This window comes from Clarias gariepinus, chromosome 9 (genome assembly GCF_024256425.1).
Source record: "Clarias gariepinus isolate MV-2021 ecotype Netherlands chromosome 9, CGAR_prim_01v2, whole genome shotgun sequence".
Classification (NCBI taxonomy): Eukaryota; Metazoa; Chordata; class Actinopteri; order Siluriformes; family Clariidae; genus Clarias; species Clarias gariepinus.
In genome coordinates this window covers 34,533,623-34,552,428 of record NC_071108.1, presented here as the reverse complement: position 1 = coordinate 34,552,428, position 18,806 = coordinate 34,533,623, and positions in this window count along the sequence as shown.

Here is an 18,806-nt window from a genome sequence, read left to right as displayed (position 1 = left end):
ACTTGTCCACAATTAAATCGGAATTACGGGCTTTAAAGACTCAACTGGCTAATTATAAGGTATTGCCTGACTGATTATCTAAACTGGGTCATACATCGGAGTGTATGTATGACCAATCTAATTTACACAAATTCGTTTGAGCTGAAGGATGCAGGGGTGTGTGTTTGTGTGTAGGGTTTAGGGTATGTTTGGGGTGGGTGGGGAGTTTTTCATTTTTCTTTTTATTTGTTCCATATTAGTAATAATAATAAATTTAATTCATTGTTTTTGATGTGTTTATGTATGATAATTGTTCAATAAAAAGACTTTGGAAAAAACAAACAAACCTGAGTGATCAAAGAGAGTGAGGAAGACAGCATCTAAACATACCAGTTCACCATAATACTCTACGTCCATGAGTCCCCCAGATCTGCTCCTTTACCTTAGGCAGCTTTATTTACAAAAAAGGCATTACAATAGTCCAACCTAGGGATGATAAAAGCATTAACTATTTCTTTTGCATCGTTTAGTGAAAATATATTTTTTATCTTGGCAATATTTCTGAGGTGAAAGAATGCTATCCTGGTAATATTATCTACATGAGCTTCAAATGAAAGGCTGGAATCTATAATCACACCGAGGTCTTTTACTGTTGCACTTGATCTAACAGAAAGGCCATCTAATGTTACAGTGTGATCAACAAGCTTGCTTCTAGCTGCATGTGATTTTATGACTAGAACTTCTGTCTTATCAGGATTAAGCAGAAGGAAGTTAATAACATCCATTCTTTTATCTTCTTTACACATCGCTCAACTTAATTTATTTATCTCATCTGGTTTTGCTGAGACGTATAACTTTGTGTCATCAGCATAACAATGAAAACTAATACCATGCGAATTATGTTGCCCAGAGGGATCATGTAAAGAGAAAAAAGCAGTGAGCCTAGAACCGAACCCTGTGAGCATAGCTGCTCCGCTACTATCTTTTCCAGAATCTTAGAGATTAAGGGGAGGTTTGATATCGGCCTGTGATTGGATTGCTGACAGGGGTCAACATCAGGTTTTTTAATTAGTGGTTTAATAACTGCTAATTTAAAAGATTTTGGAACATGGATCTAACGGATCTAATACACAGGTTGATGATTTTGCAGAAGAGATGAGTGAAATTAGTTCATTCTCTTCAAGGGGAGTAAAGTATTCTAGGTTCTGATGTGGTCTGATTAGTTTATCATCTTCATTAATTACATTGTCCGGTTTCAAAGCCTGAATTTTTGCCTAATATTTACAATTTTGTTATTGAAAAAGTTCTCACTACTGTATGTTGTTGTTGTGGAGATTTCTGTAGTGGTATTTTTTCTCGTTAATTGTGCTACAGTATTAAATAAAAATCTAGGGGTATTTTTGTTAGCTTCTGTAAGAGTGGAGAGATACATCGATCTAGCAGCACTAAGAGCTTTTTTATAGTTCAAGACACTGTCCTTCCCCGCTAATTGAAATACTAACAATTTAGTTTGACGTCATTTATGTTCTAATTTTCAATCGGCCTGTTTTGAAGTGTGTGATCATTATACCAGGGAGCGAGTTTTTCCATCTCTAATTATTTTCCTGTTAACTGGAGCTACATTATCTAAGGTATAACATAATGTCGACTCTAAATATTCAGTCGCAGGATCGAGTTCTGTGGGGTCAGACAGAGATCTGATCAAAGTTGATAAGTCCAGGAGATTACTGATAAAACTTTGTGTGGTAGTTGATGTAAATATATGCTTAATGTGGTACGCGGTGTTGTGCATATATTATTACTCTGACACACTTTAATTGAGACAAGATAGTGACCTGAGATAACTCCAGACTGTTGAATTGTGATTATATTTCTTACATGTAATCTAAAGGATAATATTAAATCTAAAGTGTTACCTGCTTTAGGAGTAGGTCCTAATACACACTGATTTACTTTTACTGAGTCCAGTATGGACATAAATGCTGTTCTCAGGGGGTCTTCTAGATTCTAAAAATGAATATGTATGAATGTGAATAGCAGATGTAAGTTTTGTTCTTGCTCTCCTGGGAAGGTCTTTATTAGTTTCATTATGCTGCTTGATGGGGTTTGCAAATGCACTTGACAATTCTGTTTTTGCAAAAACTGTTCCAGAAAAGCTGACCTTCTCTTAAAATATCAACGGACTGTTAGTGTTGTTGTTACTTTATTATCTTGTGTTATTTCATAGTTTTGAAATCTCCAATATTGTTCTAGATTCTAGAAAAAAACACAGGATTAGAAGGTGTGTCCAAGCGTTTGACAGATAACATTTTATTTATTTATTTATTTATTTATTAATTATTTTTACAAAAAAAGAAAAAATTGCAATAAAGCTTGTGTTTTTTTGTTTGTTTGTTTTTTTGTTTTGCTTTTTTTTTTTTTTTTTTACTTCTATCACAAACCAGCAGAGTGCGAGATGGAAAAGGACAGGGCAGGAGTAGGTAACAGGACCATGTAAGCTAATATAAAGTATTTATTAGTATATTAGGACATTGTGCTTACATTATAAAAACTGTAAAAAAGAATTTAACAAAAAAAAAATTACACATGGGGTATGTGACAGGGCGTTTTAGTTCTTATTAATGTGAGACTGTACAGACAGTGTCACACAATGTATTTGGGGAAAAGGAGACCATAAATGTAAAAACAAAGTAGCTTCTCAGATTTTTCTTTCAAGCAACCATATTTTTTAAAACAAGCTAAAAAAAACCTGTTGCACGACCGGTAATATTTTCTAGCGACTTTGTGTCAGAAATCATTGTGTCAACTATGATTTCTATTATTCTAGCTTCAGTCCTTTTAAAGAATCTATGTGTAAAAGCTGAAATTAAGTTGTCAAATTTAATTAACTAATACAGTACATTAAATTGGCAGCTCGGTGGTGTAGTGGTTAGCACTGTCGCCTTGCCCCTCCAGGGTCCGTGTTCGATTCCCAGCCAGGCTCGATTCCCATCTCTGTGTGCATAAAGTTTGCATGTTCTCTCGGTGGTGGGTTAGCTCCGGATACTTCGGTTTCGTCTCACCGTCCAAAGATATGCAGGTTAGGCTAATTTGCGTTCCCAAATAGCCCGTAGTGTGTTAATTCATGCGAGAGTGTGTGCATATGTGTGCCCTGCAATGAATTGGCACCCTGTCCAGAGTGTACCCTGCCTCGTGCCCTAAGCCCTTTTGGGATTTTTGGGACCCTAAATACAGGATAAAGTGGTATAGAAGATGAGTAAATGAGTAAGTAAGAACTTTAAATCGCAATTAGAACTGTACATTTCAGGTTTTTCAGGGGCATTATCTTTGTCCTAGTATAGTTAATATTTTTGCTTTCATTTTGAAGTTTGTGTCCCATTCATGTCACACAACCAGACAATTTGTTGCAGTCACAAAGAAACTATATTGCCTGGCACAATAAGTATTCCATATTATTATTTTAGGCTTTTTATTACAGTTACACAGTTGACATTTAGTTTTTTGAGAAATGCAACTAGAAAAGTGGTTTTATATTCAGCAAGTGTCACCAATAGTTCAGCTTCTCATACTAGACCACAGAGAGAACTGGATTACGGTCAAAATATATTGTGTTTACAATATATAAAAGTATTTGCTTTAATTGAATAAACACACTAATATATTCACTTGCTAAATATATAAAATTAATTATACAGATCTCTGAGTGGGGGAAGCAACGTTGACCTGTTTTATTTATTTCTTTACTCAATTAGTTTATCATGCTTTAGCTGTAATACCTCTGTAACAACCACTTAGAGCTTAAATTCATAGGTGTAAAAGTAAAAAGTTGAGTAATACAGTATGCGGGCCCCAGAACATTGGCAACAGATCCAATGTGTTGGAGGGTGGGGTCTCTATGGATTGTTTTGTCTAGCGCATTCCATAGGTGCTTCGTCAGCTTAGGATCTGGGAAGTTTGGAGCCTGGGTCGGCCTTGTGCTCTTTGCCTGCTGGGCCCAGTGCACAGGCGGCTGTGGTGCACTGGGTGTTCGGGAGGGCAGGGGTTCAGTGGTTAAGGTGGACTATGGTATGGAAGGTCCCAGATTCAAACCCCATCACTACCAATTTGCCAATGTAGGGCCCTTGAACAAGGCCCTTAACCTTTACCTGCTCAGAAGTGTAATGCAATGTTACAGTAGTCACTCCAGATCAGTGGTTCTCAAACTGGGGCCTCAAACTTGGAATAATTTTAAGGGGTCGCGAGAGGAATGAAAAAATTATGTCTTTTTTGTGATTATAATACACACTTTTTAGTATTACAAGTAAATGCTATAAATAAATATTTTCTGATTTCTGATCACAGCAGCGACTGACTCACTAGTTATTGCTACAGCGCACAACTGCACGTGAAAACCGCAACTGCCGAGATGGATAAATTTGTTATTCGCAAATCTAAAAATGTTGAGGAAATTGTGGACAGTTTGTCTGAGTCATCGGAACCATGTATATCGACCAAACATAAGAGCAAGACCCCGTCAGACCAAAGTAGGAAACGTCAGAAATATTAGGAGGAATTCATAAAGTATGTATACTGTCGACAACTTAGATTTTCCTCAATGTGTAATCTGTTCAGAAGTGCTTGCTGATGAAAGTATGAAGCATGAAATGCGAAGGCATTTGAACACGAAACATTGTTTGACGAAATGTTTATTGAAAAGTCTACAGACTTTTTCAACCAAAAAAGGGAAGGAATTACCGGGTCAAAAACAAATGATTGCTCAACAAGCAGAAATTTCTTCTAATGCTCTGAAGGCATCTTATGAGGTGGCATACATGATTCCGCAGAACAAAAAACCACACACAATTGGGGAAACCCTGATAAAGCCTGCTACAGTGGCTATGTGTTGGGCCATTCATGGTGAGAAAATAGCAAATAAACTTATGACTGTCTCGTTGTCGAACGACACAGTCGCTCGCCATGTACATGATATTGCAAATGACATTAAGAGTCAATTGATTGAGAGGATAAATAAAAAAAAAAGAGCACTGCAAGTCTACGGATGTGTCTAATACTGCTCAGTTGCTGGCGTTCAACAAATACAATTTTGACAGAAAACTGCATGAGGATATGCTCTTCTGCTCAGCATTCGAGGGGACTTGTACAGGTAGTGACATTTTCACGAAACTCGACACCAAAATAAAAGAGATGGGACTTTCATGGGAAAATTGTGTTGGTGTACAGTATGTACTGATGGTGCTGGTGCAATGGTCGGTAAAAACAAGGGACTCAAGGCAAAGGTTTTAGAAGTGGCTCCTCACTTGAAGTTCACACACTGCATCATACACCGCGAGTCTCTTGCTAGCAAAGCACTTGATTCTAAACAGTGCTTTGAAATGTGCAATCAAAATCGTAAATCACATTAAATGTCGTCCAGTAAACAGCAGACTATTAACCACACTTTGCAACGAGATGGGTTCACAGCACGAAGCATTGCTGTTTCACACCAAAGTCCGGTGGTTATCACGGGTGAACGCACTCGGACGTCTTTATGAACTGCGTGAAGAAGTGTACTCGTTCTTGAAAGACTTACAATTTGAATTCGCCGCTTGCCTAAAAGATCCAGCTTGGTTGTCAAAACTTGCTTATTTGGCATGTATATTCGAAAAGCTTAACATGGTTAATCTGTCATTACAAGGGCCAAACACAAACATTCTGACAATGAATGACAAAGTCAATGCTTTTATCAAAAAGCTGGAAAAATGGGCTGAGCGAGTTGAACCAGGAAATGTGGTACATACATAAAAAATAAATACCGATCACGTCTTGAAGGTTGAAGATGATATGCGGGTAGCTGTATCCACCATTAGGCCACGAATGAAGCTTTTGTGCTGCCAAAAACAAGTACACCCTTCCCTTTGAAAGGTAAGCCAAAATCATTTTAATGTATAGTAAATGTAGTCAAAATACTGTGAACAGCTTGTTATTGTTTGAGAACCACTGATTTAGATAAGGGTGTCTGCCAAATGCTGTAATGTAAATGGTACATACTGTACATACATACATATACTGTATACTGTATTTGTTAAGCAAAAACAAATTTTATGGCAATCCTACATTTGGCAGAATCACCACTCATCACCCTGAAAAAGTAATTTTAACTGAAGCAATAAACTTGCGGCTTCTCCTAGGTACAGATAATAGAGTAATATTTACATTTACAACAGAGACCATAAAGTTTGGTTCTGTTAGCATTTTAAAACTAGAGCCAATGTTTGGCTTCATGATCATTATGGTTGCCTGGCCTACAAGTTTAGTCATGCTTATCAAGCTCAAACGGTTATGTAAAATTCCTTATTTTTGTTGATAAAGTGGCACCGTTATCAGATATGTTCAAGTGCAGCAGAACAGGAACAGTCTGACGCACAAGTTTACCTTTGAATCACCAAAATAGGGAAAATGTACTCTTTGAAGTGGCTTAGTTTATATTACTTAGTTTATTATCACATGAGTCATATAAGCATTGTACTGTATATCCCCATTTTCTTTAATAAATTAAATGATTATTTCTAAATTGTCTATTGTGTTGCCATACAGTCCCTCACATTGTAATACATGTTATATGAGGAAGTAAAACCATTTAAGGTGGAAATATTTAAAAATAGAGAGAAAAAATAGGAAGTGCCTTAGGAGGCGATATGATAACAATCATCACATATTCCTCAAAAAATTCTCTCCTAAAATACATGTTATTGTAGTTGTCATTAGAATATATTCATCAATTTCCTTTTAAACCATACCCCAAATGTCAAATGCCAGGATAACACCGCAGAGAGATTTACCCATGATGCAGACTTCATGAAAAGAGAACGAGGGCTACTGTGGAAGAATACTTACTGTACAGTCACACCCACAGTTCCAGGAACTGTTACTCACTCTGGAAAAGGTTAAAGTTTCCTTTACCCCGCAAAAGTTAATTATTTTGTTATTCCAGTATTTACACAAAAGTATCCATGTTGTCACAGGTTTACGTCAAATATCTACATTTTGCCATCTAGTGGCCAAATAATATGTAAAACAGTTTAAAAGGAAACAACATACTGCACATACCGTGCTTAGGCTTTCTACAATTTAAAGTTAAAGTTTAATTTTTATGTAAATAAATGTGTTTTCTCTGATATTGAAAATGTTGATAATTTGTTTTCTCTTTTGTGAATCTATTGTGAACTCTTACTGGAGTAATATGCAGAGCTGGCTATAGATAAAAGGTGTTGTTGTTCCATCCATCATAGTGTAACCTAATAAATTTGCTGTATTTAAACATTCTTACTCACTGGGAGAGTTAAAACAAGTCACTGGAATATATTAATAACAAAAAAGCATTTGAACTGTTTTAGTTATTTTACTTACTTACTACTTTTTTTCCTTATTATTTATATTTCTTTACCTTAGCTATATTATTTAACTTTATTTAACTAAAATTTTGTGTTGTGTTTACTTTGTTGCACACATTTCTTTTTAAATCCATAATTTCACACTCCAGTCTTGTGGTGGGAATTTACTGTATTTGGGCTTGCCAAACGGCGTAAAAACGTGATAAGGAGAAGAAGTTGAAGAAGTCTGAAGTAACATGCAAAAGAGAAGTGATGATGTTGTTGTAGAAATGGAGAAGTGAAAAAGTTGTTCATTTACTTTACATATATTAAACCCCAAATTTGTTTCTGTTCTTTTTTGCACATTTGGACACAGTTCAATGGCTTAGTCACTGAGTAAGGAAGGAATATATGCTAGAAATGGCACTAAAACTTCACTGATCATGATTTGCAAAAAAAAAAAAAATATATATATATATATATATATATATATATATATATATAATCACATGATTGTTTTCCAAGTTTCCCATCACTGCTAAATTCCCCTAAAATAAACATAAGTACCCCGTACTGGTAAATATCACAAACGTGAAAGCATATACCTCTTACCTGCTAAACATCATGCACCAGAATTACATTATAAACAACTTACATTATAAACAACTTACATTATAAACAAACAAACAATTGCTTAAAGTTACAACAGATGAAAATATTACCATGGTAAAGCACTTACTGAAGTAAATACATTTTACAATTTTTATAATAATAATAATAATAATAATGAAATGGTAATCAATATTGCAACTAGATAAAGTCATTTATACTACAATTTTGCTGAATTCTAAATTCTAGTTGGTCAGAAGGTGTTTTTGTATAACTGTAACTCTGATAGTACAGTAGCGACAGAATGTGCTGGTTTCAATAACTTACTCACTGTCACTATAATGAGCTCATTCAAATTCAACCTCAAATATTTTATTAAAATTTTGATTACGCAACCATACACAATGAGACATGCAGTGAAATGCTTACACGACTGTTTGTGACCTTGAAGCAATAAAGTAAGGAGGCAAACTGCTAATAGGAAAGAATAAAAAATGTCAAATATAAAATTTACAATTTAGTTACAATAAAATAAAATAAAGTAGAAAGTAGAAATATGTAAAGTATATAAAACGTAAATGTAAAAAAGTAAGAACTGTATAAATAAACTGTATTAAGTATGTGGGATGTGCAGGCAGCAGCAGTAGGGTGTGGTTATGGAGTGTGGAATGGAATGATGAGCAGCAGTGATATTGTCCATCTTAATAGAGTAATAGTAGTCCTTAACAGTGCTCAAGGTACGTTTTGTAGCAGTTTAAACATTGGTGATAAATCTGATAAGAAATGTATAACTCATATGAGATTTTCATATATGGAACTTAAGCTGTATCTGTAAGTTATGAATACAATTTTTTTTATGTATTAGAAGATTAATTTTACCATAGGATTTATATAAACAGTTTGAGAGCAAAATAAAAGATCTACATTTTTTAGCATAAGTTTTGAGCATTACTGTATTTATATTACTGTATGTCACACCTGTGCCACCACGGCCCCGGGGAATAAGATCTGGTTCTCCGCATTACTGAGCAGCCGCTTTGTCTCCCCCTAGTGTGTCTGCGTTGCTATGTCTCCCAGTAATGTCAATGTTTGTCAGTGACGTACCTTTGTTCACTGGTTTTCTTCTGAGGACTGAGCGATGTCTGCAGGGACCGGGTCGGTGCACTTAGATAAGGCGCGTCAATTTCAAGGCTGAGCAGTTTCTCTGTTTTTTGCCACTAGAATTCCCGCCTGCAGACCCGGCCTGAGGAAGTGTCTATTTTTGTTGTTGAGCTTCTTTTGTTTACATCCTTTCACATAAATAAACAAGATTGATAAATTACCCTGTAGTTTGCGTCCGTCTTCTACCTTCAGGGACATGACATATTATAAAATTTTGAGAATTGTTTCTTTGAGTCAGAAAGGTGAAAAAAGCATAGATGCCAAAATATGACATCAGATTGTTTTTTGATATCATTTAATATTCGATGATTATGCAAAATGCTACCTGCCACATTTTTGTGACAATGTTTAAATCTGCAAAATGAGAAAAAAAAAGCCGGCAGTTGCATTCGTACCCATTAAATATGTCATTAAGTGTTAATAATAATGTTGTTTGAGTTATTGTGTTGTGGGTTAATTTCAAAAATAGCAAACTCATGACTTGATTGTGTTTTTGTAAGGTCATGGGAGAAACATGGGGAAAAAAAAGAAGGGGAATCACATCTCTGGTTTCAGTTCTGCTTTCAATCCACTGGTTGGGTAATCTCTGTGTGAATCTTCCTTCGTGCACAAAATGTCAAAATTATTATCTGGAAAATTAGTGCTACATAAAATTGTAGGAATAAAAAAAACACAGCCTCACTTGCTCTCTCAGTTTTTTCTAAGCAGATGTCCGTTACTTATTATATAAAAATCAGTTATGTTATATACAACATTTTTGGGGAGTTGAACAATTTATTGCATTTTGATTGGATGAGAAGCATTTTATGAGTGTGTGTGTGTGTGTGGGGGGGGGGGGTATCCTTAATGAATTTGACAGATGCGTCACTTAAAACACATACTTTCCTTGAATAACTGCAGAAAGATAAAAACAAACTGTACAAATGGAAATCTCTGCAAAAAAGTAAAAGATAGGTTTTCACATGATACCTAATTAATGTCTATATATGATAAAAAATAAGTTGTTTTATTTTAAATAATATATATTTTTTATTATTGTGCATGTTTCTTTGAAAACAAAAACAATTTTAATTGATGATTTAGCACCATTTTTATAAAGAAAGTGGTAGTTTATTTTTATGCACCTTCAAGAACCTGCAACAGTGCAAAAAACACTGTCTGCTGGGCAACTGGACTGCACTATGGCAGTAGCTAGAACGAGCAAGTGCAGGATGGCGCTCATTGTGCTAAACAAATTAAATGCATTTTTTAAATAGCATTTTATTTTACAGTTGAATGTAATAATTATTTTACTTATTTATTATGACATTAAAAATTTAATTCTTTATAAATTATTTATTTAATTAATAATTAAATTTATTATTCTTATTAGTAGTAGTAATAGTAGTAGGGGAAGTAAATATTTTTATTAAAAGTAGTATAAATATTATTATTATTATTATTATTATTATAATAATTATTATTATTATTATTATTTCTTCTTTATGTGAAGATTTTTAAAGGTCTTTTTATTAGAAGTTTAACTTATTATCTTATGACTGCTAGCTTCAGCAATAGCAGCCTTGACCACTCTGATTCAATGCCCCCAGCTTCCACAGGGATGCTGGAAAAGCTTTGCTGGAGGTCAGAGTTAAGGGCCTCATGGACAGTTGCCTCCTCTAGATGTTCCCAAATCACCCACACTACTCATTTGAGCTTACCAGGTCTGTCCAGGGGCTTCTCCTGCCATCTGACCGGATAAGCTTCGCCCGTCTTTTTACCCAAGTGTCCAAGACATACGGCCTCACATCAGATGATACGATTACAAAGTCAATTAATTACCTTCGGCCTAGGGTGCTAAGGGTAAGTACACTTATGAGCATCCATGCTCCATGACTAGCAGAGAAATCCAGTAACAAAACTTGGGTTTAAACCAGGGAGGCTGTTACTCCCAATCACATCCCTCCGAGTATCCGAGTATTGCCCACATGTGCATTGAAGTCATCTAGCAGGACTATGAAATCCCCTACTGGGGCCTGATGCTGGACTTCATTCAGAGTCTCTAAGAAGTCTGAATCATCCACCTTGACCATCAGGCATAGAGAGGTGACCCTCTCGTTCACTGGGGAAAACTCTGGGGAAAACGTGAGTATCCCCACACCCACCTGGCACTCTGTGACACTCTGGGAACTCTACAGATGTTCAGCCTTCTTTAAAACATTTGCACTGTTCAAACATTTTAATGTGGGTAAGAGTCTCATCACTGTACTCTGCTTGAAGTCTTCTGTAAATGTCAATTACTAAAATGTAAATAAACAATAAAGACTAAATTACAGGGCACAAGCACTGTCTGTTACAATAATGTGTATTTATTTTACTGTTTTAGATGGATACTACCATGAGAGGCGATCTTAGTACTTATACAGCTCCAGAGATTTAAAATGTCTGCTCGGTTTATATAGACGCATGAGAGGAATTCCGTTCAGCAAATAAGGATGAGGATGCTGATGATGCTGATGATGATGTTTTAAACAAACAAACAAAGGAATAAATAAATAAACCAAAATAAAAATAAGAAAAACCTTGATTAGGGCAGATGATTAAAATTAAGTTAGTAATACACAATCTCTGATATTTCTTTCCTATAAAACTGCTATTGCAACAATTTGTATCGTAAAAAAGTGCTGTATAAATACACTTGAATTAAATATTTGCACTTAGTGTAAATATAATTCATTTGCACTTGGAATCAATGATATGCTATCATAACTTATAAAATAAGTTCAAAATGAATATTTATGGGCAGCCCCGTTCAATAAAATGTTATTAATAAACAATATAATTTGCATATTATTGTGTTCTTGGGGCAACATGTTATGAAAAATGAAGTGTTATAATGGGAGTAACAATTTACAATTTACAATGTTTTTAAAATAATGTGTAATATTTCATAAAAATGTTGATATATATTTCTTTTCCCTATTGTGTCCTCTCAAACTGCTTGTTATGAACATGATCTACTTCCAGCATAAACTGCTAAGACTATAGTCTTACTAATTAGTTATCAATTTTTTTTCTTAGTATGTTCATAACTGTTTTCAGTCAGCTACAGAAATCCAGAGATTTGTTCCATTTGATACTATAAGGTTAAAGTAATTGCCTTTTGTTTAACCAGTAGTTGGTTATCCTATCACTTAAGACACAGTCGGATCATAACGGATTTGTGTATCTAACTGCCCCCTGATGTCATATTTACATATTTAAGTCATATTTTTTTATATTTCTCCAAACGTTCATTTTATTTTTAAATGAATTCAGTTATTCTTCAAATATTTTAAGGGGTTTTGTCATGGTAAAACCTTCAAACATGTGGTATCTTTGAAAAAACCCAAACCCATCATTTTGCCTGAACAAATGATGCATGGATTTAATATGTTTACTCTAGATCATTGTACTTTAAAACTGTTAAACAGGAGACAACACATGTACTGAACTATTAGATAGCAGGAACTTTAAGTTATTTAATTTTGTTTGTACTGTATCCACAGAAAAGGACAAAATTGTTATACAAGAAATTTCTTTATACATCTCAAATTTCCCTAACACCTACTTACAGAAGAGTAGTTCACAAAAAAGGTAAATAATTTTGAAAAACAGTATGTTATGTATAGTAAAAGAAATTATTACGATAAACAAAATGAACCACACGTTTGGGTTCAGATGGGCCTTGCACAGCTTCAGTGCCCCAGACTGTGTTCGTTGGCTGTTTATTTATTGACATTTACATTTCATTACATTCAGCCGGCATTTACATACTGCAGTTTTGTTTAGCATTTATTTTTTTAAGCTGCACTTACCTTTTGTGTACATTTGTTCAGATTCCTCTCACAAGTCCAAGTGAAGAGAAGAACGAACTTAAAAGCACAAAAAAGTGAACAAAAGAAGAGACAGATAGATGATGTAAATGCAAGTGGGAAAGGAGAGGAAGATGATGGAGATGGACAAGAGGACAGAAAAGAAAATAATGGAATTGGACAAAAGGTATACACAGAAGGTGATGAAGTTTGAGTGTCAGGTTTCAGAAATTTTGTGTAAAGTAAAGATTTTGTGTGTAAGCAGTCGAACAAAACTGTATTGTGATCTGCCTTCTCTTTTTTCATAGAAACAACAGGTCCAGTATACCCTGATGCTCCTCTCACAAAGGGACAGAGTCTGCTCTTACTCATGCCATATGTACTGCACCACAATTTGACAGAAGTAGCTCTTCAGGATCTTCTTACTATGTTCAATGAACATTTCCCTGGCTTGGTGCCAGCAACTTCATATCTTTTCCTTAAAGCATATGGACAATTTGGTCAGTATGTGCCACATTTTTATTGTATCAACTGTGAAAGTTACTTGGGACCTACTGAGACGGCACAATAAAACTGTACTTCTTGTGAAGCTGAATTTGATGCAGAGAAAAACCTAAGGGCTGGATCTTACTTCCTAGTACTTAGTTTATCAAACCAAATAATTGAAATTTTGGAAAAAACAGACGTTTGATTTAATAAAGCGGAATCAATTCCAGGCATTTTTTCTGATATTTTCAATGTGGAGCAGAATATCAAAAGATCAAGCACAGTGGACAAATTGGGCCTGTCAATCTTGTGGAAATGTGATGGAATTCCTGTTTTTAAAAGTAATAATGTTCAGACATGGCCAATCCAGTGTCAAATTATTGGGCTGTGACCAAGTGATCGTCAAAGGAACATATGCATACTATGCTTATGGGTTGGAAACAGCAAGCCAAATATAATAACATTTTTAACTGCTTTTGTGGCACAACTCAAGAAACTACAACATATTGGACTTAACTATGTTGAGGGACTCTGAAAACGTAGAACATACAAGCAAGGTTCATTCACTCCTCTGCTCTTCTGATTCAATTGCCCGGCCCCTCCTGAGAAACACGAAGCAGTTTAATGGAAAATATGGATGTGACTTTTGCCTCCATTATGGTGGTGGCCCATATATTTGGAAAACAACAGAACCACCTTTAAGGACAGAGACAGATAATTTTCGCCATGCTATGCTGACAACACCTGCTCAATCAGTAATGGGTTTAAAAGGACCATCACCTCTGATGAAACTTTAAAACTTTAACATGATCACAGGATTTGTTCCAGAGTACCAGCATAGTGTCTGCCTTGGTGTAACTAAACAGATGACATCTTTGTGGCTGGACAGTAAACACCATGAGGAAGACTGGTATTAGGGCTTAAAGATCAATGACATAGACCAGGGACTCATGGCCATTAACCCACCTTTGGAAGTCACAAGGGCCCAAAGATCAGTGGAAGACCGAAAATTCTGAAAAACATCTGAATGGAGGTCTTTTTTGCTGTTTTACTCTTTGTCTGTCTTGAGTGGTATTTTGACAAAGAAGTACTAAAATCATCTTTTTTTATTAGTGTTTTCAGTGCACACTCTTCTTCATGATGCCCTCAAAGAAAATGTGAATATGGCAGACCGAGCTCTTTGAAAGTTTGTGCGTAACTTTAAGAAACTTTATGGTGCTGCTAATGTTCCTTTCGATGTGCATTTATTAATGCACTTAGCAGCAAGTGTGCGCAACTGGGGACCATGTGGGGGGCAACATGTGGGGGGCAACATCCACATTTCCATTCGAATCATTTAATGGAACATTGCTTAAGTTTTTCAATCGAACAACGCATGTGCTAGATCAAGTAGTTAAGAGATTCCTGAGGTAAAGGGCTCTCTCAGCAAGAGCAGTGAGTACAACGGCCAATGCTGATGAAAACATACAAACATTTTTTGACAAGCTCCAAAGTAGATCTGGCTTAACACAAAAGTCAAAGAAGTTTCAAGATAAAGTAAGAAGCTTTGGCTGCCTGAAGGAAGGTACCACATCTGTGCTGCAGAGATTGGCTATTGAAGACTTTACTGGTGACAAAGTCAATTCAGGTTTCTTTTATGACCGTTTCACTTGTAGCGGAGTTCTTTATCATTCCTGCAAGAACACAACTCTTAAAAAGAGAAACAATTAAGTTCTACAGTTAAATGACGGAACATTATGTCAAATTGTGACCCTGGTGGATTTTGCATGTGAGGATGGGCCATCTTCTGCATCCGGCAACAACAGATTTTGTGCTTTAGTTAAAAAGCTTGCCAAGAGTAAAGAAAAGTTGTGTAGAGATAATCAACTACAAATATCCTCAACATTTATATATGAAGTGTCTCACACCAATAATGTGTTTGCTGTTCCTCCTCAGTCACTCAAATGTAAATGTGTAATAATTAAGTCTAAGGACAAACTGTATGTTATTCCACTTCCAAACAGCATTGAAAGTGACTAAAACTGACTCCTAGGGGAACTACTTCTGTTGCTTTACAGATATCAATGTGAATTGCTGTATTTCACCTGTCTTTCTCACTAAAATTAATAATATGTTAACAGTTTTTGAACAATTATTATGATATTATGTGTTAAAGAGTGTGAGTGAAATTCATTTTTTGGCCATGCAATATAGACAGTGTTTACTTTGCTGTATACTTACGACATTGCAATCCAGTAGCTGAACTTCCTGTCCAGTAGAACATATTTTCCTGTGTTCGTATGGTGTGCTGTTGATATAAAAGTAGTCATGGATTGATATTTATACATTGGACTGACATTGTGTAAATTTCTGCACACATAAATAATACTAAAATATACATAAAGTGCAAATAAACACACTTTTAAAAAAATAAACAAAACTTTTTTGTAAAATATATTTTTAAGGAAATATACCAAAGTACAATTATTTTAAAGTGTTAAAAGTTGTATTGTAATAGAAAATAGGGAAAAGCATTGTGGTAATATACTTTTTATATATTAAAAATTAGTAAACTTTTTGTTAGTAATGCAACCACGGGGGGGCGCAATCCAGTGTCTTCTTGTGCCAGTCCCAAGTCTGGATAAATGCAGAGGGTTGTGTCAGGAAGGGCATCCGACGTAAAACATTTGCCAAATCAATGATGCGAATCAAGAATATAATTCCCATACCGGATCGGTCGTGGCCCGGGTTAACAACGACCGCCACTGGTGCTGTTGACCTACAGGGTGCTGGTGGAAATTGGGCTACTGTTGGTCGAAGAAGAAGAGGAGGAAGGCGTGTTCGTAAGCAGAGAGAGAAGAGGAAAGGCAAGAGTTTAGGAGTGATAGTGGGGACTTTGAATGTTGGGACCATGACAGGGAAGGGAAGAGAGTTAGTTGATACGATGCAGAGAAGAAAGGTGGATATACTGTGTGTACAGGAGACCAGGTGGAAAGGTAGCAAGGCTAGAAGCTTAGGATCAGGGTTCAAATTGTTTTACCATGGTGTGGATAGGAAAAGAAATGGAGTAGGAGTTATACTAAAAGAGGAGTTTGTAAGGAATGTCCTAGAGGTGAAGAGAGTATCAGATAGGGTGATGAGTCTGAAGCTGGAAATTGAAGGGATAATGTTCAATGTTGTTAGTGGTTATGCCCCACAGGTAGGATGTGAGTTAAAAGAGAAGGAGAAATTCTGGAGTATGTTAGATGAAGTGATGCAGAGCATCCCCAGAGGGGAGAGAGTAGTGATTGGTGCAGACTTCAATGGACATGTTGGGGAAGGGAACAGAGATGATGAAAATGTGATGGGCAGGTTTGGTTTTCAGGACAGGAATGTAGAAGGACAGATGGTGGTGGACTTTGCAAAGAGGATGGAAATGGCAGTGGTAAATACTTTCTTCCAGAAGAGTCAGGAACATAGGGTGACATATAAGAGTGGAGGCAGAAGCACTCAGGTCGACTACATCTTGTGTCGACATTGTAACCTGAAAGAGATCAGTGACTGCAAAGTGTTGGTAGGGGAGAGTGTAGCCAGACAACACAGAATGGTGGTGTGCAAAATAACCCTGGTGGTGAGGAAGGCGAAGAGAACAAAGGCAGAGCAGAGGACAAAGTGGTGGAAGCTGAGAAAGGAAGAATGTTGTGAAGTCTTTAGGGAGGAGTTGAAACAGGCTATGGGTGGTCAGGAGGTGCTTTCAGTTGACTGGACAACTACAGCCAATGTGATCAGGGAGACAGGTAGGAGGGTACTTGGTGTATCATCAGGTAAGGGGAAAGTGGACAAGGAGACTTGGTGGTGGAATGAGGAAGTCCAGGAGTGTATACAGGGAAAGAGGCTAGCTAAGAAGAAGTGGGACACTGAGAGGACTGAAGAGAGTAGACAGGAGTACAGGGAGATGCAGAGTAAGGTGAAGGTAGAGGTGGCAAAGGCCAAACAAAGAGCATATGAGGACTTGTATGCTAGGCTAGACAGTAAGGAGGGAGAGGGGGATCTGTACAGGTTGGCAAGGCAGAGAGATAGAGATGGGAAGGATGTGCAGCAGGTTAGAGTGATTAAAGATAGAGATGGAAATGTACTGACAGATGCCAGGAGGGTGATGGGAAGATGGAAGGAGTACTTTAAGGAGTTGATGAATGAGGAAAACGAAAGAGAACAAAGAGTAGAAGAGGTGACTGTTGTGAAACAGGAAGTAGCAAATATTGGTAGAAGTGAGGTGAGAAGGGCGTTGAAGAGGATGAAGAGTGGAAAGGCTGTTGGTCCTGATGACATACCTGTGGAGGTATGGAAGTGCTTAGGAGAGGTGGCAGTAGAGTTTTTGACAAGTTTGTTTAACAAGATCTTGGAGAGTGAGAGGATTCCAGAGGAATGGAGGAGAAGTGTATTGGTGCCAATTTTTAAGAACAAGGGAGATGTGCAAAGCTGTGGCAATTATAGAGGTATAAAGCTAATGAGCCAGACAATGAAGCTGTGGGAAAGAGTAGTGGAAGCTAGGTTAAGGGCAGAGGTGAGCATTTGTGAGCAGCAATATGGTTTTATGCCTAGAAAAAGTACATCAGATGCAGTATTTGCTTTGAGGATGCTGGCGGAGAAGTACAGAGAAGGTAACAGGGAGTTGCATTGTGTCTTTTTAGATTTAGAGAAAGCGTATGACAGGGTGCCAAGAGAGGAGCTGTGGTATTGTATGAGGAAGTCTGGAGTGGCAGAGAAGTATGTTAGAGTGGTGCAGGACATGTATGAGAGCTGTAAGACAGTGGTAAGATGTGCTGTAGGTGTGACAGAAGAGTTTAAGGTGGAGGTGGGTCTGCATCAAGGATCAGCTCTAAGCCCCTTTTTGTTTGCTCTGGTGATGGACAGGATGACAGATGAGGTAAGACAGGAGTCCCCATGGACTATGATGTTTGCAGATGACATTGTGCTCTGTAGCGAGAGCAGGGAACAGGTGGAGGAACATTTGGAGAGGTGGAGGTATGCTCTGGAAAGCAGAGGAATGAAGGTTAGCCGCAGCAAGACGGAATACATGTGTGTAAATGAGAGTGACCCAGGAGGATCGGTGAGGCTACAGGGAGCAGAGGTAAAGAAGGTGCAGGATTTTAAGTACTTGGGGTCAACGGTCCAGAGCAACGGGGAGTGTGGAAAGGAGGTGAAGAGGCGAGTACAGGCAGGTTGGAATGGGTGGAGAAAAGTGTCAGGTGTGTTGTGCGATAAAAGAGTATCAGCGAGAATGAAAGGAAAGGTGTACAGGACAGTGGTGAGACCAGCGATGCTCTACGGCTTAGAGACAGTGGCGCTGAAGAAAAGACAGGAGGCAGAGTTGGAGGTAGCAGAGCTAAAGATGTTGAGGTTCTCTTTGGGAGTGACAAGGATGGATAGG